This window comes from Sinocyclocheilus grahami, unplaced genomic scaffold (assembly GCF_001515645.1).
Source record: "Sinocyclocheilus grahami isolate Dianchi unplaced genomic scaffold, SAMN03320097.WGS_v1.1 scaffold25077.1, whole genome shotgun sequence".
NCBI classification, from domain to species: domain Eukaryota; kingdom Metazoa; phylum Chordata; class Actinopteri; order Cypriniformes; family Cyprinidae; genus Sinocyclocheilus; species Sinocyclocheilus grahami.
Window position 1 is genome coordinate 1797 of NW_015519700.1, and position 949 is coordinate 2745.

General features: G+C 32.6%; 1 long non-coding RNA gene across 1 annotated transcript; it reads left to right on the forward strand.

Annotated features, from left to right (window-relative positions):
• On the forward strand, positions 1 to 547 carry LOC107580121 (uncharacterized). The gene is made up of 3 exons (XR_001608589.1): positions 1 to 37; positions 226 to 308; positions 448 to 547. It is a non-coding gene; the product is annotated as an uncharacterized lncRNA (long non-coding RNA).
• The last annotated feature ends 402 nt before the right edge of the window (positions 548 to 949 follow it).

Sequence of the window (949 nt, forward strand, 5' to 3'; positions counted from 1 at the left end):
TTATGTCAAAGGACTACCGCATCCCTGATATTTCAAAGTACAGTCAATCTCAATATCAAGTCAATATCAATAACAATATCAAGTCATTATCAAAATCTTGTAGCATAAAAAGTTATGCTTATGGAAATAAATATTAGCATGCTCTTCACTCTTTTAAGATGACACCATTGTGCAGCTGCTATATTTATTTCAGTCCATATCAGACTTTTAAATCAATCTCTCTAGACCTGGTGTATGGAAGATTACAGCACATTACAAAGGTGACGAGAAAAATGCTGCAGTGCGTGAATTCAAGGTCCAGAAGTTTGGTAAGTGAAATTAAACAATTAGATATGAACATGCACATCCAGTATATTCTTACTATTATAAATATCTATAAAAAATAAATATCTCTTTACTTACAGATACTATATTGCATCTAACTCAAATACAATGCCTTTTTGTCAGTTCTTCCCAGCTTTGGGGTTTCTATTCATTCAGAGAAAGCCTTTCTGCTTGTGAATGCTGAGATATTTACATTCACCATTAAAGCCTCGTAAGTTCACATTCAGATTAAATAAAAGTCTTAAAGGGATAGTTCACACCAAAATAAGAATAAATAAGAATTTGGACATTATTTGAAGAGTTCAGATGCAATAGCCTCTAAATGCCGTCTGAAATTTTCTTCTAAAATGGGCGATTTTATCAGGCTCCTATATTTATGTTCAGTTATTTCACTTTAATTGCATAGAAAAGGACCCATACATTGTCATTAGAGTAAAATTACTGAACCTAAACATAGCAGCCTGATAAAAATGCTAATTTTAGACGAAAACTTCAGATGGCTCTTAGAGGCTTTTGCATCTGAACTCTTCACTTACTCATCCTTATGCTATTCCAATCATGTCTGGGGTGAACTGTTCTTTTAAATGTATTAAAGGGGTCATATGATGCTTTTTTAAAGATCATT